This window comes from Pongo abelii, chromosome 5, assembly GCF_028885655.2.
Source record: "Pongo abelii isolate AG06213 chromosome 5, NHGRI_mPonAbe1-v2.0_pri, whole genome shotgun sequence".
Lineage (NCBI taxonomy): Eukaryota > Metazoa > Chordata > Mammalia > Primates > Hominidae > Pongo > Pongo abelii.
Genome location: NC_071990.2, coordinates 2,310,883 through 2,323,099, shown reverse-complemented (window position 1 = coordinate 2,323,099; position 12,217 = coordinate 2,310,883). Strand labels below are relative to the sequence as shown.

General features: G+C 46.0%; 1 long non-coding RNA gene across 4 annotated transcripts in view; it reads right to left on the bottom strand.

Annotated features, from left to right (window-relative positions):
- The window catches only part of LOC103890802 (uncharacterized), a 234,787-nt gene that overhangs the window by 18,926 nt on the left and 203,644 nt on the right, over nt 1-12,217 (bottom strand). The window lies entirely within an intron of this gene.

Below are 12,217 nucleotides of genomic sequence, written 5' to 3'. Positions count from 1 at the left end.
ATTTTCTTGCAAACCAGCCGTGTTTTAAAAAGTAACAGGGAACAATAGGATTCCAAATTTTCAAAAATAAAATAAAGTTTATCAAGTTGGCAATTTTACGTACATACATACACGCCCACACGTGGAGCTGCAAGAGCCTGTCATCGGAACATAGACTCTCTTATCAATGTTGTGGGAATGTGAGTAAGAACAACTTTTCCGGAACTGTATTTGGTATGAGTATTTGAAGCTTTAAAAATCTGCATACCCTTTCACCTGGAAATTCTACTTTGAGGAATGTATCCTAGGGAGAAAAACAAAAAGATGTAGTAAAATGGTTTTCCTGAAAGCATCGTTTGTAATTTAAAAGAGTGGGGAGAAGCATCAACCACTAAATATCCAGGAACAGAGGACTCGGTGAGTAAGTGACCTCCTGCAGAACGGGAGGTTCCATCCTGCCACTACAATGACGACTGGTGAATGTAGAAAGATGTTCACAACGTAATTTTAACTTAAAAAAAGATATTACAGGCCAGGCGCGGTGGCTCTCTCCTGTAATCCCAGAACTTCGGGAGGCCAAGGCAGGCGGATCACCTGAGGTCAGGAGTTTGAGACCAGCCTGGCCAACATGGTGAAACCCTGTCTCTACTAAAAAAAATACAAAAATTAGCCAGGCATGGTGGCAGGTGCCTGTAATCCCAGCTACTCGGGAAGCTGAGGCAGGAAAATCGCTTGAGCCCAAGAGGTGGAGGTTGCAGTGAGCCGAGATCGCACCATTGCACTCCAGCCTGGGGGATAAGGGCGAGACTTCATCTCAAAAAAAAAAAAAAAAAAAAAAAAAAAGATATTACAGAGCAGCCTGTATAAACTGATATAATTAAAAACAACTATGTCTAAATACAGAGTATCCCAATTAAAGATACAATTAGGCCAGGCGTGGTGATTCATGCCTGTAATCTCAGCACTTTGGGAGGCTGAGGCAGGTGGATCCCCTGAGGTCGGGAGTTCAAGACCAGCCTGACCAACATGGAGAAACCCCATCTCTACTAAAAATAAAAAATTAGCGGGGCATGGTGGCACATGCCTGTAATCCCAGCTACTCGGGAGGCTGAGACAGAAGAATCGCTTGAACCTGGGAGGCGGAGATTGCGGTGAGCTGAGATCGTGCCATTGCACTCCAGGCTGGGCAACGAGAGCACAACTCCGTCTTAAAAAAAAAAAATATGATTATCACTCTATGTTCTCACAGGTAGAAAAACAGATATTTACCAATATCTGCTCTGAATATCTTAAAATCACAAATGTCTACCTCCAGCATCAGTGTGCATGGAGAGCAATGTCAGCACCCAGGGACCACTGAAACATTAAGGGGCACTTGGGACAAATGTATAAAGGGGCTGGACAGGTACATGCTGGGGTGTAAATAACAGTGATTCTTGGATGATGAAATCATGAGTGTTATGTAGTCATAATTGTGGTAAATTAAAAAAAAAAAAAAAGAAATCAGGCCAGGTGTGGTGTAATCCCAGCACTTTGGAAGGCCGAGGCAGACAGATCACTTGAGGTCGGAGTTCCAAACCAGCCTAGCCAACATGGCGAAACATCGTCTCTACTAAAAACACAAAAATTAGCCGGGCAGGGTGGCGGATGCCTGTAATCTCAGCTACTCAGGAGGCTGAGGCATGAGAATTGCTTGAACCCAGGTTGCAGTGAGCTGAGATCACACCATTGTACTCCAGCCTGGGTGACAGAGTGAGACTCCATCTCAAAACAGCAACAAAAAGAAATCATCAGTGTTTTTAAATTCTCTTTTGTTTGCTTATGTTTATACCTAATGTTCCTATAATGAACATTTTTTTGTGTTAAGAAAAGATACACTTTTAAAACATTTCTCAAAAAGCCACTCCTAAGAGATGGAAGGAAAAGTCAACTCAAAAGAGGTATTGACCCACTCACCCAAGGGAATTCCATTTTAGGGCTACCAGGGTTCCTTCAGGTCAGTTGGTTATAATTCAGACCACGAGGGCTGACAACCGGCTTTGCTGAGCGACTATGTTTTCTAGACCAAAGAACAGGGCACGGAGTTTGGTAACTGTGCCTGCTCTTTGGAAGTAAGATCGCCCCAGGGCAGGGCAATCCTGTAGTTGCTGAACTAGTCTAAACTTTGAAAACCACAGAGACCCACAGGTGGAGGCTTAAAGGAAAATTAAGCTGAAGCAAAAACAAATAAGCAGTGTTTAGAAACATGGTTTCTAAACACTGGAAAGATGGCCCTTCATTAAACTGTCACTCAATTCCCTTCAACTCAGCAACATTTCGGGGGATCTTGTCTGTGCCAGACAGAGGCTGGGTGCTGAGGACAGAGAAGTGGATGGGCATGGACTCTGCCTGTGCTCTGCAGGGCCATTTAGCATCTTCTCACCTGGTGGGATGAATGCAGGCCCTTGGAAGTACAAATGCAAGGAGGACTAGACAAAACAGACATGGAGTTTAATTTTATTGACTGATTGTGAAAGTTAACCACCCTGAGCCTCATTTGCACCCATATCTGCAAAATGGGCATAGTAATAAATACGTCATGGTGTTGCTGTAAGAATTGCACCTATGAAGTGGCTAGGTCAGTGCCCGTCTCCCCACTTCCATGAACTGTTCCACACCCCACTGGACAAATGGTCAGCTCCTGCCGAGGGAATCTAACCCCATTCCTCTGCAGACCCAGCATTTTCACCATTTAACTTAGAATTACTATTCTAATCAGTCATGGTTCCAAGAGTGCCTAGTGGATGTTGGGCATTAGTATCTGGAAAGAATTCTTGACAGCCTTCATTTGATCATCTGAATTTCCTAACAGCTACTCCTGGAATGCTTTTATGAAGTAGAATGCCCTGAGCTAGCTGAAAAAATGTCTGTGACATGCTTGCCATACATCTTAACTAATTAGACGGGTCTTCACAGCTTTAAAAAAAGCAGAGATTTGGCCAGGCGCTATGGCTCACACCTGTAATCCCAGCACTTTGGGAGGCTGACGTGGGTGGATCATGAAGTCAGGAGATCGAGACCGTCCTGACTAATATGGTGAAACCCCATCTCTACTAAAAATACAAAAAAGTAGCCAGGCGTGGTGGTGGGCACCTGTAGTCCCAGCTAGTCAGGAGGCTGAGGCAGGAGAATCGCTTGAACCCAGGAGGCGGAAGTTGCAGTGAGCTGAGATCATGCCCATTGCACTCCAGCCTGGCGACAGAGCAAGACTCCGTCGAAAAAAAAAAAAAAAAAGCAGAGATTTGTATAATTAGCAGAATAACTCCGTATCAATAAACTCTGTATCAATCCTTTTCCTGACCTAACTCAGAGCATGCTTGTTATTTTCTATCACATTTTTCTTGGGCATGTCTAAGGAATTTTTAATTGTCACTCTACAGACACTGGCCATTCATATGGTTACTACCCAGGAGCGGGAAACAACAGACATTTACTGACTTGTCGCAGGGTTCAAGATCCCTTTCCAGCTCTGAGGGTCAGCATGTGAGGCTTCCTCCCTGTGTCTGCCAACACTGGTCAGATGCAGGGCCCACTGTGTTAGTCCAGGTCCCCAGAGAAGCAGGTACCAAGACCTGTGAAATATGCAAGCACCGTAAGGGGAAACACCTCTAAGAATGGGAGAGCCAGGTAAGACTGGGGGAGCTGCCAGGCTGGGATGCAAGTCAGACCGAGTGAAGGAGAGAGGGGGGTGAGGGTTGGAGAAGGCCTCCGGACCACTCCATAGTCTAAGAATGTTTCTGAGGGGCCATCAGATAGCTCTCAAGCCAACAGTGCCTATCAGAGGAATTCCCCATTTCCCAGGAGGGATACTGCCTCAGTATCCTGGCTGCCTGTAGGAAGCACAGCCTCCAAGGACAGGTGGAAGCCAGTGATGGGTTTCAGAGTCCGCAGCTGGGCCCCCTGGCTCCTTCCGCTTCTGTAGTTGGAGGCCTGTGGTGCAGTCTGCTCTGCAGGAAGCTCCTCGTTCTCCAGGCACTCACGCCTTTGCAACCATGCCCCTCTGTCCCTAGGGTACCTGTGGATACCCTGGGAAGTGTGTGGTGCCTTACCATGGCGCTCGCTTGGTACATACCTTTGTTTTCTTCTCAATTAAATTCAGCAAATGCCAAGGAGGCCCCAGGCCCTGCGCTGGCCCACAGTGCCTAGAGGTGGCAGCTGTCCTGGGCACGTCTGGCCCTGCACAGCGAGACGGTTCAGGCCAGTAAGGAGGGGACACGGCCTGAGAGGAAGAGAGGAGGGAAGAGGCAGACGGAGAAGGGAAAAGCCGCAGTCACTGGGATGCAGGACAGGACTGGGCTCATGGATGCTGAAGCGAAGAGGGTGCTGAGGAAAAGGGGCGACTAGCGGCGGATGCAGAGAAGAAGAGGACTTCGCATCACAGGCGGGCAGACTCCTGAATTTCCAGGCCATCGGTGAGGCTCAGAGACTTTGGGTGCCTTTGCTCAAGTGCACGTGGGGGCTGGACCAGGACTCTTCAGGGTCTTATTTTGTGGGTTTGCCATCCGAACCCTCTTCCTTAGCTTTCATTTCTTCATCGCTGTGACCTTCACAGTAACGCCGTGTCTCCCTTCCTTGGCTTTCTCACCAGGTCATAGGAGCTACCATGGCCCCATCCGGCTAAACTGTCCCTGATCCACTAGGGGAGATTAGACGTAGTCACGCAGGATGGGTCTCTTCATGCCCAGCGAGACCCTCTGTGAGCCTCCACCCCTCGTCTGCGGAGGTGCAGGAGGACGTCTGGAAGTTGCACAGTATGACCTGAGCAGGATTTCTCAGGAGACTTCACTTGTGCCCGGGTCAACAAGAGAAGAACAGGCGCAGCACCCCCTGAGCTTCCCGACACCCCACAGGCCAACGTGCCAGCCCAGGGCACAGCAGGACCTGAGGCGTGGGCTTCATTCTAGGAGGGGATGTGGGCCTCGCTCTTCACAGGGACTCCACAGCAAAGCAGCCCTGTCTGTGGGGGCATCGACAGCCTGCTCGGTGCCAGGCAGTCTGGGTTTGCTCTGTCAGCTTTTTACAGGATGAGACACCTGTTGAACATCGGCCACCCTGAGCCTGGAGAATTATTTATTTATTTATTTATTTGAGACGGAGTCTCGTTCTGTTGCCCAGGCTGGAGTGCAGTGGCGTAATCTCTTCTCACCACAACCTCTGCCTCCCAGGTTCAAGTGATTCTCCTGCCTCAGCCTCCCAAGCAGCTGAGACTACAGGCATGTAGTCCCGGCTGATTTTGTATTTTTAGTAGAGACGTGGTTTCACTATGTTGGCCTCGAACTCCTGACCTCGTGATCCACCCACCTCGGCCTCCCAAAGTGCTGGGATTACAGGCGTGAGCCACCGTGCCCAGCTGAGCCTGGAGAATTTATGCACCTGTGGGAATCTGTGGTCCCTCCCGCAATGGGAGGAATCCCCAGTCCCGAGGGAACAACGTTTGGAGCAGCTTCTTCTACTGAAAAAAGTAGGGAACCCCCTGGTACCAGACAGTATCTACCAGACAACGCAAAGTCAGAGCCCCCAGGGGCACTTTCGGACAAACCTGCTTACTACACCACAGGTCTGTAGCCGAAGTCACTATTTTGTACAAGCGGTGGGCAGCACTAAAAATCAGTGCAGGGCAAATGGAATGGCAAATGTTCAAACAATGGAAAGAGAGCCTCAGTGAGTGAGACAATGAGGCAAGGCTTCATAAGAGAGAATTTCATCAGGGGCCTGCAGGGGTCGGTCAGGCTTGGACATGTCACGTGGTGGCAAGAGCGTTCACCCTAAGATGTCAACCTAAACCAAGGTCACAGAGAACAGAGGAGCTGGGAACATTCCTCATATCAGAACATGGCTGGCTGTCAACACCTGAAACACCCCACCATTGGATAGGAGTTCACTAAAACAGAAGAACCATGTTCTGTTAAGATTTCAGAACAGAATTCAGAAACATCATTTCCACCAGGCAGATTATAAGACTGGTGATTTCTGCCCATGAGCACTTGCTAGTGTTTGCTCTGCTGTCTTCAAACAGTTGGTCTTCTGTTCCATTAGAATCCAGCTAAAATTTTTAAAATTATTATTCTAGGCCTCAAATTTTGCTACTTCATTAGCATAATGAAATTTTATTGTTCCCAAATACACTATTCTTGCTGGCTCAATTCAGAGGTTGCAATTTTTAATGTTTTTTTTTTTTACTTTTTGGGGCAAGCTACCTAGTTTAGAGCTATCTCAGGATAAAGAACTTCTGGAACAAAACATCAGTTTCTAAGTCCTGACAAGGAATGTCTAACAAAAGTACTTTTTGCACAAGGCGAGGAGCTGGCAGCTGAGCTGCAGACCTGGCACCCAGCTTCCTCTCCCTGCTCTGCGGCTCGATGGCTGCCTTTGTCATTGGATCTGTGACGCAAGTAATTCTGAATGACCCCAAAGTGTTTTTCTCTCCTTTATATTGTTTGTCTTGAGGTAGACTGGGTGTTAAAGATAAGCCAGGCTTGGAAGCATGGTTAGAACCAAGTGTGACTAATCGCTGCCACTCGTGCAAGGAATACTTCTCCCATATGCCAGGGCACATCCCTCCCTCATTCTCTGCTCGGTCAAGTCCTGCTCTCCAGTCCCCATCCACCGCCAAGGAAAGGCCTCTAGTGGACAGGAAACTGGGCTGGGGCCATAACAGCTCCCCAGGGCACGGTGTGGTGTGTGCAGCCAGGGCTCATCCGTGTGCATGTCCTCCCTGCCAGCTGCTTGCTCCCCTGGTTGACTCAGCTCCTCCTTTGCAGTGTGTGCTCCCCTACATGGAGGGGAGACACGGGGTTCTCCTCTAAGCTCTGCCAGGAGCACACACTGGGTTTATTGTATGTCAATGGCTTCTGGGCATCCAGTTTCTTATCCATAAGAAAAGAAGGCTGGCACCTATGAGGCGTGCCCTCCCTCCCCAAGTCCATGTCCATGACAGACATCTTCCGTTGATCACATCCTTGGGCTCCGACGTGAACTCAGAATCCTTCTCAATTCTGGTCTCCAGGCAGCCACCACCAACCCACTGCTATTGGCTTTTTTAATGAAAGTGATTTGCCATTCTGGGGCTAAGCTTCCTTTCAGATCTAACAGCCTATTACTGTACGAAATGAATGCAACAGCAATATGGCATTAAGAACAGTGGGCTAGACCAGCCAATCCTGCTATTTATATATTCCTTTTTTTGTAGTTAACTTCAAGTGAAGGCTGATCGGTTTTTTTTCTTTTTTAAGACAGAACATACCTTTATTTGAAGTAAAATATCTTCAAATTCATTTATGAACCTTGATGCCCTTTTGTAGGACAATAGAATATCTTTGGTCTTATATTTTGAACCAGATTCCAAATGAGAACCAACTTTTAAAAAAATCATTTTGTAGCTCAGGCAACTGATATCTGGTTATGTTCTTCAAGTCATTTCCTTCTTCCCTGTTGTAAATTTTATAAAATTTAAGCAATCAGATTAGGATGAACAACTGATGACGAATCCTTCTTTGGTGAAATGAATTCAGTAGATCTAGTAGCCCATGCACGTGCAAGGCAGGGGAACAGAGTCCTGGGTGTCAGCAGCCATCAAGCCCCACATGGGAGCTTTAGGCTGAGGCTCTTGGAGCCTTAGAAAGATAACAGTCTTATTGTGCTTTGGCCACGTCACGGTGTTCATCAGTTGGCATATGTCTCTATAGGACAGTAAGTTCCTCGAAGAGAGAGTCTCTGCTTGAGATCAACCAAAGAACTGTGGATAAATTGGTTTTTGGGTGAATCTTCTGTGTTCAGGCCTTCAAGAAGCAGACTTGAAAATGTTTTGGGGGTCTTAGAAGGCAGCCTGCACTCTGTCCGGAAAAACATACTCATCACTGTCAGGCAGTGAAAAATATCCCAAGAATCCTTTCTTTCTTGGAACACTATTCCTGGAAAAGTGAGCCTGAATATTGCTTCCAGGCCTGACTGCAGTTTCTGTTAGGCTGATCCAATTTGCAGCCTCTCCAGCAGGCACTCTATGTCCCAGGGCAAGGAGGGGGCGCTTCTTTGAAGAATCAGTATCAGATGCTGAGGCCATCTCAATCATTGGCCTTTGGGCAAAACGCATAAACTTGAAATGGCAAAACTCCCAACAAAGTTCATTAGAACATCTGGGCACCTTATCAGGGATTTATCAAGCTTTCCAGAGTTGATCCTAGCCTTGTTTTAATGAAAATTGCCTGTTGATGAACAATTCATGCCAAGAATTTTTCCTTTTCTTCTCCTCTTTCTCCTTCTGCTTCTCCTTCTCTCTGCACGTCTCTGGCTTTTATCACTGCAAAAGTTAATTCTGAAATAGTGAACAAGCCTCATATGTCCAGGCCTGCTATATACACTGTTATTATCAAACATTTGTGCTTAGGTTAACCACTCTGTGTCAACATAAAATAAGTGTAGTGGACATCCATCATCACAGCTTGAACTGGGGAATTGCATGAGGTTGAATTACCCTCTACTTTTGCAACTGGGTCATTGGCCAAGATAACACAACCTTTCAGTCTTCATTTGTATAAGTTAAGAAAGATCGTCATATGTTTTACTGATTTTAAAACTGGTAATTTTATACTAGTCACATATTTCAATTAACTAATTGTTATTCCTCTGTAATTGTGCCTTAAGATGACTTAACCCTAGAAGTTGCAATTATAAAATTAAAATAAATAACTATATTCTGACAGAGTACTACCCATCATATAAATCAACAACCTTTGTTCATAGCCTTGGGGAAAAATAATGCTCTTTGAATAATCAAAATGCTATTACCATAACATTACCATACACTTTTATTTCTCTGCCCTCCCCTGACTCAGTTGGTATGTTTGGGTTTTTTTTTCTTTTTTTTTTTTTTTGATTCCTTGATTTATATGAATAAATTAGCTTACAATGGCAGTTAATGAGACAAAGAAAGGGGATACTGTTGCAGGCTAAGTGAGGGGCAACCTTGGGAATGGAAATTCTCAGAAAACGCTCCAGGCCTAAAGATAGAAACTCTAGAGCCCCAGAGGTCTGGAAGACATAAAAGATGCCCGAGCCCGGAAAGAGGAGTCAAAACTCAAGGATCTGAAAAGCCAGTGGGTGGTAAATACATTTTACAAGAGGCCATTGGTTTGGACAAAGCCAGGCCCCAGCAGACCACACCAAGCCAGAATGGAGTCCCTCGTGCTCAGCACCACATAATCAAGCTCAACTTTGAAACAGGTCGGTTTTCCCAAAAAACCCAGGATATTACAGTCAACCTGAATCCTCATAATAAGGAAGTCCCCTCTGTTTTAACCCTACAAGGAAAGTAACTTGGATGCACCTAATCTGCTTTTTTGTCCCATCTCTGATTTCCTCAGCCCTTTTCTGCCTATAGAGCTAACCACCTCAGGCTGGGCACAGTGGCTCACGCCTGTAATCCCAACACTTTGGGATGCCGAGGTGGGCAGATCACCTGTGGTCAGGAGTTCGAGACCAACCTGGCCAACATGGTGAAACCCTGTCTCTGCCAAAACTACAAAATTTAGCTGGGTGTAGTGGCAGATGCCTGTAATCCCAGCTACTCGGGAGGCTGAGGCATGAGAATTGCCTGAACCTCGGAGGCGTTGCAGTGAGCCTAGATTGCACCATTGTACTCCAGCCTGGGCAACAAGAGCGAAACTCCATCGAAACAAAAACAAAAACACACACAAAAAAACAACAAACAAACAAAAACAACTAACTGCCCCTGCTTATCTCATTGGAGCACCCATTCTACTTTACAGAATGCAATGTTGCCCGATTCTAGAATCACAAGTAAAAGCCAATTCGATCTTTGAACTATATTTGTGGGAATTTTGTCTTTTGATAATGGGGTTGAGGGGAGGGAGGGATGAGTAGTCGGAACACAGAGTATCTTTAGGGTGGTGAGACTGCTCTGTGTGATACTACAGTGTGGATAATGTCACTAGACATTTACTCAAACCATAGACTGTATTAAACATAACTCCAAGACTGAGCCCGAATGCAAACCATGTGCTCTGAGTGATAATGATGCATCAATGCAGGCTCATCCATTGTAAGTAATGTCTCACACGGGTGGGGGATGCTGATGGTCAGGGAGGCTGAGAAGGGGACAGGGGGTGCATGGGAAATCTCTGTGCTCTCCCCTCAAGTTGTGAACCTAAAACTGCTTTAAAAATAGAGTCTATTTAAAAAATTGTGTACAATGGGATCTATATTTCCATAGCTGTAGATTTAATGTTTCATTGTCCACATGCAACAGAACAGTACTGGATCTTCCATTTGGAGATAACTTGCCTTAGAAATGAAGCTTTTGAATCCGATGAGAACATCTAAACCAGGGGCTTTCTGCTGGCCTCCTGGTTACATCATTAGGATATTATCTTTACGACACACAGCAGCCAAATACATTCAGTCACTCCCCTTGAAGTCTATGCTGTTTCTCCTCACTAAATCCCTAGGCCCTAAGGGCAGAGTCTGAACACAGGCACTTCCTAGTCAGCCCTAGAGAACCATATGGTGGTGTGGCATGGTGATTGGGATGAGGTATTTAAAAGACTGTTTCTCTTTTCAGTCACAGGAGAGCGCAAGACATTTCCAGTTAGTTAAATGAAGCACAGAGGCTAAGCTAGAGGCAGCATTATTCCTACATCCTTAGGTTTTCTAAGAGGGAATGAAATTTCCACTATACTCTTCCGGGGAAAAGCTGGTGAGGAGTCTTGCAGCTTCTCTCCATCCCTCACCCTCTCCTCCCCAGAGAATGGCGACCTCTGTTTAACAGGTTCATTTGGGAGAAGAAAGTAAGGGCAAGCGCACCTCTGCCTCTCCTGGGCTCCCCATCTTCAGGCCTGGTCAGGGGTCCTGCCCTGCTCTCTACAGCAGGGTGGAGGATGGCAGCTAGGACTGTGCCTGAGGCTCATAGGGAGTTTGACCTTTCCAAGGGTGTTTTTTTTTTTTAATTTAAAAAGCCCTTGTGGCTGCTGGTCCTGCATTTTTCATCAGAGCTAGTAGTTTTTCATCTCTATCTGATTCTTGTAATTGCATCCAATATCTCGTGAGCCATGGTGGACAGGATCCTAAAAATCACAGTAGGGTAAGGTGGAGGGTTGAAATCTATGTACAGAAAATGGTATGTCCACAGGTCTAGCAAAAGAAGGAGGGTGGAGCTCATGCCCAAGGACCAAAGAAGGCCCAGGTCCTCCTCTCTGCTGTCCGTCTAACCCAAGGAAGAGACAAGGGATGGAGGGAGCTCCTGGCCTTCTCTGCTCAGGGCCTTACTTGTTCTTGTTGTGTCTTGCATGTACATCTCTGTCTCCAAGCCACATCTCCAGAACCTGCCAAGCTGGTTGATGCACTGTCTTCATTTTATTCTCTTCTTTATTTTTAAACTCACTTTTAAATTTCATACATAATGTACAAATATAGTCTCACTATGAAAATGCTAAATGCTACAAAGTAAATATCCCACCTAAACTTCCCCCAAACCCCCAATCCATCCTCCATCTTAACACTTTTCTCTGAGAACAACCTCCTGCAAACATTTCCTGAAGACTCACTTCAGGGGCCTCTGCTGTGATGAGGTCCACCTCTCCAGAACACACTACCTGCCACCCCCTCTCCCAAGGACCAGATTCAGCTTATTTAACACCCAGTGTAGCTACAGGTTATCAGAAACATATTGACAAAATGCAATGCGTGAATCTTTTTTGGGTCCATGATTCAAACAAACAAACAGATAGGATCATTAATAGACACTGATGAGACATTTGGAAATGTGAGCCATAACTGGATATGGAATGATGATCAGGAATCATTGTTAATATTGTTGACCTGTGACAATGGATTTGGGTCTTTATAAGTCCTTGTCTTTTAGATATATAATCTGAAACCTGTACAACTGAACTTATATGAGGCCTGGAATTTTTTTCAGAATGGTACTGAGCAGGGGGCAGAAGGTGGGGGTAAAATTGAAACAAGATTGGCCATGCGTGGATAATTGTTGAAGCTGACTGTGGGAATCTGGAGGTTTTCTTCTGCATGTGCTTAGAATTTTCCATAATAAATGTTTTTTTTTTAAAAAAAAGCACAAGGCCCTGGCCGAGTTTCACTGATACAGTCCTGGGGAATGAATCTGTTCTTGTCACCCTCAGGACCTCTGGAGTTGGGGACAGTTGACAGACGGGGAGGGCTGCTGGCA